The sequence below is a fragment of the Lithobates pipiens genome, unplaced genomic scaffold, assembly GCF_037356315.1.
Source record: "Lithobates pipiens isolate NorthernLeopardFrog02 unplaced genomic scaffold, aLitPip1_a1.2 Scaffold_16, whole genome shotgun sequence".
Lineage (NCBI taxonomy): Eukaryota > Metazoa > Chordata > Amphibia > Anura > Ranidae > Lithobates > Lithobates pipiens.
This window is the reverse complement of record NW_027507748.1, coordinates 416,299,760-416,313,199: the sequence shown is the minus strand read 5'-3', so window position 1 is coordinate 416,313,199 and position 13,440 is coordinate 416,299,760.

Here is a 13,440-nt window from a genome sequence, read left to right as displayed (position 1 = left end):
TCCTGGATGATGAGCAGTAGCCAGCCCACCACACCGCTTCCAGTTTAGTGCAAGGGCCCTAGGGGCCTTCATGCTCCAGTGTTTTAACAGGGACTCCATATAAAAAGCATAAAAATCAAGGACTATTACTGGGTGGCAACGTACTTAGACCCCCGGTACAAAAACAAAATGGTGGAAATGTTACCACCATCACAGAGGGCTGTCAGAATGGGAGCACTTACAGGCCTTACTTAGAGAAATGCTGCATTCTGCTTTTACGTGCGCTGGCAGAGGATTTCCCACTCCCAGAGAAAGAGTTGCGGGTACCAATCCAACAGCGCCTGCAAGAAGAGGGCGGTTTGAAGATGTGTTGGTGACTTCTGCAGGGGGGATCGTGACCGATAAGCACTCTCACCTAGCTCACGACAGTGTTGACAACCTCACATTTATAAAAATGAATGAGGCATGGATCTCGGAGGAATTCAACACATGTGACCAGTAGACCATGTATATGCATAACTAAACGCTATAATCTAGCACACGGACCTTTTTTTCTACCTTTGGCTCACTTGTACAAAAAAAGCACACCGTACTATATGCCCGTACCCTCCTGTTTGAAGAGTTTGAGTGGTGTCATATTTTTGGGTCCCACAGTGAGTTGCTGGTGTCAGTGCTCTCTATCTCGGTGCTGCTGTCAGTGCTCTCTATCACGGTGCTGGTGTCAGTGCTATCTATTACGGTGCTGGTTTGGTGTCAGTGCTCTCTATCACAGTGCTGGTGTGGTGTCAGTGCTCTCTATCACAGTGCTGGTGTCAGTGCTCTCTATCACGGTGCTGGTGTCAGTGCTCTCTGTTTCGGTGCTGGTGTGGTGTCCGTGCTCTCTATCACGGTGCTGGTGTGGTGTCAGTGCTCTCTATCTCGGTGCTGGTGTCAGTGCTCTCTATCTCGGTGCTGGTGTCAGTGCTCTCTATCTTGATGCTGGTGTTAGTGCTCTCTATCATTGTGCTGGTGTCAGTGCTCTCTATCATGGCGTTGGTGTCAGTGCTTTCTATCACAGTGCTGGTTTGGTGTCAGTGCTCTCTATCACAGTGATGGTGTGGTGTCAGTGCTCTCTATCACGGTGCTGGTGTCAGTGCTCTCTATCACGGTGCTGGTTTGGTGTCAGTGCTCTCTATCACGGTGCTGGTGTGGTGTCAGTGCTCTCTATCTCGGTGCTGGTTTTAGTGCTCTCTATCACGGTGCTGGTGTCAGTGCTCTCTATAACGGTGCTGGTGTCAGTGCTCTCTATCACGATGCTGGTGTTAGTGCTCTCTATCTCGGTGCTGGTGTCAGTGCTCTCTATCACGGTACTGGTGTCAGTGCTCAGTCTCTATTGTGGTGCTAATTTCAGGCAGTGAGGGAGATAGCAGTGGAGAAGCCAATCAGCAAGCAGTGCCAGCACCATGGCTGAGGATCAGCACTGGACTGGCACCTCCCGACCACTGCTGTGGAGCCCTGTATAGGTGGGGGTAATGGCCGGGCAGAGGGAGGGGCTCAAGCACAGGTTGGCACACTGGGACACTGGCACAGGACTGCGCTGCTCTGACTGTGGCACTGATCATCTCCTGCACCCCCTTCATAGCCTGCCCTGACCTTGCCTCTCCTCCATGGCCTTCATGCTCTCCTGAATTGTCAAAATTTCACAGATAAAAAAAGAATGCTTGTCCTTGTTGATCTCAGATTCACTTAATACTTTTGTTATGTCAGTGTCCAAGTTGTGGGACTATGTGTGCACAGCTAGTAAGTATTTTGTGGCTGAAAATATGACCTAGAGGTTTTTAAGGTTCGCCTGCCAGTAAAGTCAATGGGGTCTGCCGCAACCCTTGCGGTTCGCGAACTTTTGGCCACGTTCGTCGTTGCGTTCACAAAACGTCCCGTCGGAAGTTCGTCCATCACTACATATGGTGAGTACATGGATTGAAAACTGGGCACAGGGGCGAGTTCAGAGGGTAGTAATAAATGGGCAGTAATTGGAATGGTCATGTGTGGAGAGTGGGGTCCCCCAGGGTTCTGTCCTGGGACCAAGTCTATTTCATTTATTCATAAATGACCCGGAGGATGGGATAAACAGCTCAGTATTTGTGGATGATACTAAGCTAAGCAGGACAATAATTTTTCCGCAGGATGTGGAAACCTTGCAAAAAGATCTGAACAAATTAATGTGGTGGGCAATAAGGTTTAATGTAGAAATGTAAAATAATGCATTTGGGTGGCAAAAATATGAATACAATATATTCACTAGGGGGAGAACCTCTGGGGGAATCTAAGATGGAAAAGTACCTGGGGGTTCTAGTAAATGATAGGCTCAGTAATTCTAATGAAGCAAACAGAATATTGGCATTCATTAAAAAGGGGATGAACTCCAGAGATAAAACGATAATTCTCCCACTCTAAAAGACTCTGGTCCGGCCGCACCTGGAGTATGCTGTCCAGTTCTGGGCACCAGTCCTCAGGAAGGATATGCTGGAACTGGAGAGAGTGCAGAGAAGAGCAACAAAGCTAATAAAGGGACTGAAGGACATTAGTTATGAGGAAAGGTTATGAGCACTGAACTTATTCTCTCTGGAGAAGAGACACTTGAGAGGGGATTTTGATTTCAATGCACAAATACCGTACTGGTGACCCCACAATAGGGATAAAATGTGTCCGTGAAAGGGAATTTAAAAAGACACGTGGCAATTCACTAAAATTAGAAGAGAGGCGGTTTAACCTTAAACTGCGTAGAGGGTTCTTTACTGTAAGAGCAGCAAGGATGTGGATTCTCCTGCACAGGCAGTAGTTTCAGCGGGGAGCATCAATAATTTCAAAAAAGCTATTAAATAGGCCCCTAAATGACCACAACATGCAGGGCTATACAATGTAAAAATGACATAAAAGCACACACACAGGTTGAACTTGATGAACTTGTGTCTTTTTTCAACCTCATCTACTATGTAACTATGTAGTATGGGAATCCATCTGCATTATAATCCTCCACTCACACAGGGGGCTGTCAACACCACCAATAGATCCACCAATAGATCAAGCCTAGGAGGAACGCTCCCCATATAAGATGGCTGCTGGACGCAGAAATTGAAACATCAGCACGTACCTCCTCCCAACACACTCTGTGCATATGATTCTTCATTATATGATTGTTATATTCATTCTTGATCATTTAGGCAGTGCATTTTGCTGCTGGCTAGTTTTGTATGTGATATATTGAACCAATAACAGGGATTTCCCTAATATATATACTACACCCTGAGCAAGGCATGCAGCCTATCAGGTCAGGTAATGGGGGGGGGGGGGGGCACTAAGTGTGCGGCCACTAGTCCTGAACCATACCAAGTCACATGCTCTCACATGCTCTCTCTCTCTATATGGAGATCCTTTAAAGAAGGTAGATCAAGCTGCTTACATACTCTCTGTCCCAGATCTGTAGCTTTGCTGTTGATTTCTCTCCTCTATTCTCAAATACCAATGGTTATGCTGATCCATGTAGGGCCATGGATTTATCTTGCAAGGTTCTGCTAGTACCTGTTATTCCACAGGACTTATGTTCAACCACATGCTGTTAATTCAGCTAGCCACATTTCAATCCCAGCCAAGCCTTCTCCTTTTCTGGTAATGCTAGCTTAATTCCCTTAGGCATTGCCTGAGGAACAGATAATATTCCCTATTGCCAGATACGCCAGATTTCCAAGTAGATTCTTAGCACTCTAAAGAAGATTTTGAGTTACTCCCAGTATTCCCTAGTGTCCCTGACTTTCTAGACCATCCAGTGCTTTGCTGTGTCCATGACTTCCAACTATACTCCTAGTAGTCTACTTTCTGAGAGACTCCATATTTCCCCAATGTTCCAAATTACTTTTTTTGCACGATTTTACCAGTTCTCTCTACCGACAGTGTTCCCAGGGTCTCCAGGCCTGTTCCCAGTGACTCTCAGTGTGCTCTTGCTTGTAGCCTGTATCCTTGCGCATGTTTTGCCTTTTGAGCATTCCAGTGTCGGGGTGCTGTTTTCATTGTGTACCTTAGGCATCTTTCAGGCTTCCTGTAGCTTTGTAATTCCCTTTGGCTTCACCTGTGTTTTGTTATTGGTACCTGTGTCCACAGTCGGCTTTGGTGTTTCCCTTTGTATTGCTGCTTACTGTTCCTAATGATTCCTGTTTGTTTCTGTCCATTCATTGCTACTCACACCTAATGTACTATTCTTCTGTTCTCAGGGCCTTTGTAAATTCCCATGCATTCCTGAAAGTAGCTGCTCTTTGGGTAAGTTGGAGAACCACAATCTGGGAATTGCCTCAGTGCAACCCATCTCCTCTGTCAAGAGCTCTGGAGAACATAGGGCAGTTCCTTTGACTCTGTGCCTCTGCCCTTTCAAGTGAGCTCAGCTTCACTGTATGCATACCTCCCAACATTTTGAGATGGGAATGAGGGACACCTACTAGCAAATGTATGTAGGGATAGAACACACCCTTAAAGGAGAATTAACCAAAAACAAAGGTTAATTAAATCCACAAGTGCTTTTTTTTACCACTACTATTTCTTTGTATTGGCTTTTAAAATTTACAAATGCAGCAATTTAGAAATCAGATGAAAGGCTTAGCACTGGGAAACACTTTTTGATAGTTAAAAAGTGCATTTTATATACATCTATATAGGTCAGACCAAAATGAAGGACAAATAAGGAGGAATGAGGGACAGAGGGACATTGCTCCAAATCAGGGACAGTCCCTCAAAATCAGGGACAGTTGAGAGCTATTCTGTATGTGTGGGAAAAATGGGCTCTCCCCAGACACTTAACCATGTGTTGCTGTAAGTTCAACAGCAAGCTGCCTTTAAGATATTCTTGTACTTATGTCCCCCCTGTGAGCCTTGCCTTCCAGTGCTGTGTCTCTTACAGTGTGGTACCTTACTAAAATAAGATCACATACTTTGCTATGAAACCTGTTTTGCCACAGTTTGGCAATTGTTATGCAGTTAATGGATTTAACTTTATATTGAAGTATAACATTTAGTATACCATAGCTTTAGATCATATTTAGATAAGCACTTTTACTGCTTCAGTGGCTCAGTACTGCAGTGTAAGAATGAGCCGAACACCCCCCCCCCCCCCCCCCCCGTTCGGTTCGCACCAGAACCTGCAAACAGACCTAAACTTCGTGTGAACTTTAGAACCCTTTTAAAGTCTATGGGACACGAATGTTCAAAATCTAAAGTGCTACTTTTAAAGGCTAATATGCAAGTTACTGTCCTAAAAAGTGTTTGGGGACCTGGGTCCTGCCTCAGGGGACATGTATCAATGCAAAAAAAAGTATTTAAAAACGGAAGTTTTTTCAGGAGCACTGATTTTAATAATGCTTAAAGAGAAACAATAAAAGTGTAATATTCCTTTAAATTTCGTACCTGGGAGGGGGGGTGTATATTATGCCTGTAAGGGGGCGCATGTTTCCCCGTGCTTAGAACTGTTCCTGCACAAAGTGTCATTTCTGCAGGAAAAAGTGTCATTTAAAATAACTCGCAGCTATAATGAATTGTCAGCTCTCCATAATACAGAGAAGTCATTGAAAGTCATTGATAAAAAAAAAAAGCATGGGGTTCCCCCAAATTCTATTACCAGGCACTTCAGGTCTGGTATGAATATTAAGGGGAACCCCACATCAATTTTTTTTTAAAAAAATGATGTGGGGTTCTCCCTAAATAGCGTATGGATTTTAAGGGGAACTCCACGCCAACTTAAAAAAAATGGCGTGGAGTTCCCCCTAAAAATCCATACCAGACCCTTTATCCGAGCACGCAACCTGGCAGGCCACAGGAAAAAAGGGGGGATGAGAGAGCGCCCCCCTCCTGAACTGTACCAGGCCACATGCCCTCAACATTGGGAGGATGCTTTGGGGTCACAGACCCCTCAAAGCACCTTGTCCCCATGTTGATGAGGACAAGGGCATCATCCCCACAACACTGGCCGGTGGTTATGGGGGTCTGCGGGTGGGGGGCTTATCAGAATCTGGAAGGCCCCTTTAACAAGGAGACCCCCAGATCCTGCCCCCCATTTTAAATGGTAAGGGGGTACAAAAGTACTCCTACCATTTCACAAAGAAATTGTAAAAGAATGTTAAAAAAGACAAACACACTTTTGAAAAAGTCCTTTATTAAAAATAAAATTAAAAAAGATTCCAGTGGTGGTAATCCACTCTTTCTATCCAGCGATGAATGATCATCTCTCTGGGGTCCAGCGATGGCTGATCTGATCCTTCGACGGGTGATCTCTCCCTCCAGTCCAGTGCAGCACCGTCCATCCATCCTCTGTCTCCACTGGTGGAGACACTGTGGGGATCCCGGCATCCTGACATTTCTCATATGAGGAGGGCGGGGCCACCTGTCACCTGACCCCGCCCCCCCCCCCCCCGACGCAGGGGGAAAGCCTGGCTTCCCCAATAACGTGTGGGTGACCCCACCCCCTCTGATGTAACGGAAACCTGCGCTGGTCTGGAGGGAGAGATCACCCGTCGCTGGATCAGATCAGCCATCGCTGGACCCCAGAGAGATGATCATCCGTCGTGTGTTTGTCTTTTTTAACATTCTTTTACACTTAGTTTGTGAAATGGTACCATTTCAAATAGGGGGGGCAGTATCTGGGGGTCCCCTTGTTAGGGGGGCATGGCCCAAGTGCTGTGAAGATGGCTGCTAAATCACAGAGCTCTGCACCAAGGCAGCAGAGAGTAGCGGTTTTTACACTCTCAGCTTTGGGCAACCCTCCTTGACACATCCCATAAACAAAAAGATGTGAGGCGGCTGGACCGGCTGACAGACTTCTTTCCCCCTCCACTCTAACAGCAGCTAAGTTGGTGGCAGAAGCTTACTGATGCCAGTATACAGCCATGTGCAGGGGAAAGTTCCTCAGCACAACAGCCCAACTTCCCAGACCTCTTCCAGCACTACAAGCCCTGCTAAAGCCAATCAAAGGCTATCAGCAGCATATACAGCACAGTAAATGTCTCAGATTTTTCACTTGATGACACTAGGGAACTACAGGATTCCATACTAGCTTTCCCTACTAGCAACCGACCTGTTATAGACACAGCCCTCAAAGATATGCTAGTGTCTCTACGGAGCACAATCCATACTGAAATCTTATCCCTTGTACAGCAATTTTTTTTTTTAAACATATTTTTATTGAAAGTTTACACAATACAGTTCAGTAGGTTGGTTGACAGTATTCATGACAACAGAAAAGAGAACATTCGAGTGACCTAACAGGTCAAGATGACATACAGTTTAGTCGTTAATAAGGGGGAAAAAGAAAAGAGAAAAAAAAAAGGGGGAAAGGGAAGAAAAATAAAGGGAGGAGGGGGGAGAAGAGGAGGGGGGAATGGTACCCAGGGAGGTGCATACCCTCCTATGGCTAGGATTATGTAACCCAGTGAGAGAGACAAGCATTGGTAAGCGTGAAACCCTTACGTAGAAACAAAAACAAAAACAGAAACATGCGTACCCTTCAGGTATAATATGCGTACCGATCTAGCATAGATATCTCTATGTTTCAAAAATGGACTAGGGAGATATAAAGGGACGGGCAGAAGATTGCATATCACAAGGTGTACAGCAATTTAAATCTGACATAAATGAAGTCAGTGAGACAGTGACCCACATTGAGAGTAAGATGAATTGGTGGCTACTTTTAATGACTTTAATGCCCATAACAAAAGGGAAAATTATGTCACCTGGATCAAATTCAAATTTGGAAGATTGCTCATAAAGAAACAATATACAAATTCGAGGCATTTCAGAATCGGTTAACCACTTGCCCCACTGGGCACTTAAACCTCCTTCCTAACCAGATACATTTTCAGCTTTCAATGCTCTCACATTTTGAATGACAATCACTTAGTCATTCAACACTGTACTCATACAAAATCATTGTCCTTTTTTTTCCCACAGCTTTCATTTGGTAGTATATAATCACCACTGAGTTGTTCTTTTTTTTTGCGCTATAAATGAAAAAAAGACATTTTGTAAAAAAAAAAGAAAAAAGAAATTAATTTTTCCTTGTTTCTGTTATAAAATTGATCAAATTAGTAATTTTTTCTTCATACATTTTGTCCATTTATTATTTGGTCTTTGTGAAAGTGATAGAGTCCACAAGCAATGATGCCAATCACTGAAAATTGATCACACCTGATGTATTGACAGCCTATCTCATTTCTTAAGGCCTCAATTTTTGGAAAGTAGACAGTCCAAAGTATTTAGTAAGAGGCATGGTGAGTTTTTTTTCCAGAATTCTTTGCACAATAAAGATTTTTTTTTTCACATCAAAAGTTATTTCTCACGCATACCATATGCATACTTGCAATGACACTCCAAGATGCATAATGCTACTCCTCCTGAGTATAGCAATACCACATGTATGAGACACAGCCTGGCCACATACCGAGGCCCAACATGCAGGGAGCACCGTCAGTTGTTCTTGGAGCATAAATTACATATTTCATTTCTTGACTACATCTTACATTTTTGAAGGCCCTGGAGCACCAGGACAATGGAATGTCCAAAAAAATTACCCCATTTTGGAAAGTAAACACCTCAACATATAATCTATGAGTCATAATGAGTCTTTTGAACATGTGATTTATTTTCCACAAGTTTTTGGAAAATGTGGAAAGAAAATGAAACACATTTTATATTACACAAAGTTGTAATTGTATAAGATATTTCTAACATATAGCATGTACATAGCAATAATTCCACCCAAAATATATTCTGCTATTCCTCTTGAGTATGGCAATACCACATGTGTGAGAGTATTCCACAGCTTAACCACATACAGAGGCCCAACATTCAGGGAGCACCATCAGTGACATTAATTTAAATACTAATTTGAATACCTATTACACTTTTGTGAAGCACTAATGGGCACAGTAGTGGTGTGAATGTGGCATGGATGAGCACTTATGTGGTATGGATGAGGCATGGATTAGAACTGATGTGGCTTGGATGAGCACTGATGTGGCATAGATGTGGTATGGATGTGGCACAGATGAGCACTGATGTGGCACGGATGAGCACTGATGTGGCATTGATGTGGCACGGATGGGTACTGATGTGGCATGGATGTGGCACGGGTGAGCACTGATGTGGCATGGATGTGGCACAGATGAGCACTTATGTGGCATGGATGTGGCATGGATGTTTCACAGATGAACACTAATGTGGCTTGGATGAGCACTGATGTGGCACAGATGTGGCAAGGGTGAGCAGTGATGTGGCATGGATGAGCACTGATGTGGTATGGATGAGAACTGATGTGGCATGGATTTGGCACAGATGAGCACTAAAGATAACAATGCAAAGGTAATCTGGTGCTTACTGAAGCAACAAATAATTATGGCGCTTCATTAATTAAAAAACATAAAACTAAATACAATAATATAATATTTGGAAGTTCAAAGGGATAAATCCAAATAAAAAATGTTTCCTTTATTTGGATTTATCCCTTTGGAACTTCCAAATATTATATTATTGTATTTAGTTTTTATGGTTTTAATTAATGAAGCGTCATAATTTTTGTTCGATTTTATTTATTTATTCATTCTTTTTCCCTTGTGGTTTGCGCATTAGTTCCCCCTTCTTTTTATAAAGATGAGCACTGATGTGGCACGGATGAGCACTGATGTGGCATGGATATGGCATGGATGATCACTGATGTGGCACAGATGAGCACTGATGTGGCATGGATGTGGCACAGATGAGCACTTATGTGGCATGGGTGAGCACTGATGGGCCATTGATGTGGCATGGGTGAACACTGATGTGGCATGGATGAGCACGGATGTGGCACGGATGAGCCATGGATGGGGATGGATGAGAATAGATGAGCCACGGATGAGCCATGAATGAGGAGGGATGACTCATGGATGAGCATAAATGAGCCATGGATGAGCATGAATGAGCCATGGATGAGGATGGATGGGGATGGATGAGCCATGGATGGATGAGCATGAAAGAGGATGGGCACTTCAGATACAGCCCACAGCACTGCTGCACCCTGGTTTGTTGACAAGTGATCACTGGATGGAACGATCACGTGGCAAATGGTCATTGTCCCTTTACCCTGATCCGTGACGTGCTGGGTCTGGAAGACCCGGTGATCACTGACATTTCTGGTGGCGCGCAGGAGCGCAATTCTAGGAGGATGCCATTGTACGTCCTCCCAGAGTTATCCAGTCATCATTCGGCTATAGCTAAGTCGTTAGACATAAAAAAATTAAGGCTTAATTCTCTGGAATTCCTTGTGAAGCACTGCCTGATCATAGACTGCCTGATCATAGACTACATTCATAGATTCCCAAAATCCAAGCATGTTCCTGAACACCTTTATAAGGACAGCATAGTCAGCATACAATTCTACCACATCAAGGAAAAATTGCCGACCCTCACCAGAAATTTGGACCACCTGCCTGAATGCATGCAAGGACTCATGCTCTTTTCTGGCCTACACAGCAGACTTTGCAGGAATGAAGAATCTTAGCAACCATTACTAAGGCATTTAACAACCATAAAATCACCTATAGGTGGCATTATCCAGCTAAATTGACGATTGACCATGAAGGAGACACAATCTCTATCAAAACAGTAGAAGAAGGCCTCACCCTACTAAAGAAATGGCTAATTATAGATGTCAAATCTACTGAATGAACTCCCCTCCACCACAATCTCAACCCTCTGAGTGGCAAGATGTTGAAAATGGTTGAAGTGCTCTTTTTTCTCAATTTTATGGCCTGTGATATACCACAAATGTATGGCCTGTGAAATACTACATTGACAGGTACCCTGCTGGCAATATTCTGCCCAGAAGACCATTCCTGCCTTGTGCCTGCACCAGCATGTGGAATGTAATGTGTCTGTGTCGCTGTATCACAGTAAGGTTCACATGACCACTGACACGTGGCCTGGAAAACATTGAGAAGAATTCTACATGTCTATCACAGCACACTGGGTCAATATTCTGGTGGTGGGGATAGATGCAAAATGGGGCACGCAGCTGGAGGTGATGGTTCTACCATATGTCTTGTCCAATAGTGATAGTGCAGTCATCTGTAACCCTTCCTCCTCACTGACCTCATACTCTGACAGCAGCACTGGCAGAATTGCAGCACCAACATGAGTTGCCTGCCAACCATGAAACTGTCATCTGTAAAACCCAACACAAGTGAATTCAAGCTTAGCAATACCACAGAGGCTGCCTTAGCAATTGCAAACCCTCAATGAGTACCTGTGCAACCCTGGCAATGGTTCATCATTCAGGACAAATGCAGCATTTTGGCGCATTTTGAAGAAGTAGCCAAAATGGTGAACTGTGTCAAGGCAGGAATTAGTCATACAATTCATCTCATGTTCCTCCTGGAGCACACACCCTGTTGCCTGGAGGCACAGCATGAGGAGGAAGAGACGACTTGCTGCTATCTTCGAGTTAGTAGAATCATTTGCCTACAGTCTCCATCCCTATAGAACAGAGGCAGTAAAAGGGGGAATATGAGGAGGAGGTTTGAGGTGTTGGTAGTGAGGAGAAGGAATTTCAGCAGTCTTCAAGGGGAACATTTTACCCCTTGTGTACCCTAGGAGTTGTAGTGGGTAGGGTGAAACTATTGAAGATAATGTCCACAAAGCCACTAAGGGCTCAAGTTCTTGCATGCAAATGTTGGCACATGGGGGCTCAAGTTCTTGCATGCACATGTTGGCACCTAAGGATCACAAAAAGAGAAGTATAACTAAAGCAACTTTTCTTAGGGGTCACAGAAGTGCACTTACTTTTACTCTACTGTGACCCAGAATCAACTGACAGTGAGCTATTACCTGCTATCAGCTGATGTAGCAGATCATAACAATTTTGTTATGATCAACCCAGCTGCCTGATTGACAGCTGGTTCCATATTCCAGTGAGCAGCTGAGAGCTGGAGCCAGCTGCACCTAACCCCTTCCTTGCCTGGCACTCCAATGAGCCCTACAGGAGCAGAATGGAGACTGGTGACTGATAGTCACTGTTCGCTGTTTCAAACAGACCAAGAACTGAGCAATCAGTGGTCACGTGATCGCTCAGCTCTCGGTCTTAGAGCTGACACGGGACATCTGCAGGATCACACCAGTGCTGAAGCATAGAGGTGAGTGTATATGTTTATTTTTTTACAACCCCCAAATTTCTCCTTTAAAGAGCAAGACCACTATTGGGTAGCTACCATAATAGATTGCGACAGAAGTGTAAAATGGACTGGTATGCATTTTGGGGATTTTTAGAAAGCATTGTAAAGATTCCACACAATTTTTATGAAATTGGTCATAAGCTGCCAAATATCTAGTGTTTGCCTTTGAAAAAATCCTGCATTGTATTTGGAAGTTTGTATCTAATCTTGGGCATCAACATTCAAAAAATATTTGTGGCTATTGTTTCTCAGAATATACAGTACACTCTAATATTTATTTCAAGATAAAACTTGCCTAGTCTCTTCTTTTTTCTATTTCAGATTGCTTGTATATTGTCCAGCCACAGAACAATTTCTATGGCTGTTGTCTCTCAGATAATGCACTCTATTTAATTGTTTGCATACTGTCCTGACATTAGCCAATTTCTACTTAAAGAGGAAGTAAACCCTGATGAGTTTACTTCCTCTTTCATTCCCTGCAAAGGCAAAGCATAATGGACTACTATGCATCGCATAGTAGCCCATTATGTCTCACTTACCTGACACAGGAGCCAGCGATGTCACCCTGTAGCGCATCCATCTTTTCGGTGGGGTCTCGCAGCTCCGCCGCTGTCATTCGGTGGAGCCGCGATGACGTCACTCCCGCGCATGCGCACGGGAGCCGACACGCGCGGCAGCTCCGTTGTTGGAAATGCCGCGCTCAGTGCGCCTGCGCGCCGCTGTCTACGGCGCATGCGCCATAGACAGCGGTGCCTGTCTTCGGGCAAATATCTCCTAAACCGTATAGGTTTAGGAGATATTTCTTGGACCTACAGGTAAGCCTTAATCTAGGCTTACCTGTAGGTCAAAGTGGTTTGTAAGGGTTTACAACCACTTTAACACATACCCAAAATCTGTATTTTGAATTTCTTGAGAATAATTAAGAATAAGGGGATTTGAGGGTCTGTGGGTGTATAGCTGTGTTTTAAAATGTTGTGCATACCCTGTTTTGACATTCTTTATTAAACCTAGCCCAATGTGGTGCGGTACTGTGATAAAAGAAGCTTATAATTTATACTATTAAACTGTTTTTCCACTGGCCAATTAGTACAAAGACGAGGAATCTACCTTCATGTAATTTTAAAGATGTTTGCCTTCAAAGTGGGATTAAAAGGGGTCCTCTCCCTGTTGCCCCTTTTTGTGTTGCTGTTTTTTTATTTTTTTATTTTGCTTTGAACTGCATATTTCATAATACCTACCTGAA